The following is a 766-nucleotide window of genomic DNA, read 5'->3' as shown; positions in this document are numbered from 1 at the left end:
GCGTCGTCGCGGCATGGGGGGCGTGCGCGTGTGAGGGGTAGGGGGCGCCGCGCGGCCGTGTACCTGTGTGCGGCGTCGTCGCGGCATGGGGGGCGTGCGCGTGTGAGGGGTAGGGGGCGCCGCGCGGCCGTGTACCTGTGTGCGGCGTCGTCGCGGCATGGGGGGCGTGGCCGTTGATGTCATTATTGCTCGTTATCCCGGCGACCTCGGCACTGGTGCTGGACGCCCCGGACGACACGGAGTCGCGCCTGCTCACACTGCGACGCGCTGACAAGCTCTCCGCTATACTCTACCGAAAACAATGATGTATTAAACTATGTGAAGCTATGCTCTACCGGAAACAATGATGTATTAAACTATGTGAAGCTACGCTCTACCGGAAACAATGATGTATTAAACTATGTGAAGCTATACTCTACCGGAAACAATGATGTATTAAACTATGTGAAGCTACGCTCTACCGGAAACAATGATGTATTAAACTATGACGAAGCTATACTCTACCAGAAACAATGATGTATTAAACTATGTGAAGCTACGCTCTACCGGGAACAATGATGTATTAAACTATGTGAAGCTATATTCTACCAGAAACAATGATGTATTAAACTATGTGAAGCTACGCTCTACCGGAAACAATAATGTATTAAACTATGTGAAGCTATACTCTACCAGAAACAATGATGTATTAAACTATGTGAAGCTACGCTCTACCGGAAACAATAATGTATTAAAATATATGAAGCTACGCTCTACTGAAAACAAG

The sequence above is a fragment of the Priapulus caudatus genome, unplaced genomic scaffold, assembly GCF_000485595.1.
Source record: "Priapulus caudatus unplaced genomic scaffold, Priapulus_caudatus-5.0.1 Scaffold1190, whole genome shotgun sequence".
NCBI lineage: Eukaryota > Metazoa > Priapulida > Priapulimorpha > Priapulimorphida > Priapulidae > Priapulus > Priapulus caudatus.
This window is presented reverse-complemented; position numbering follows the sequence as displayed.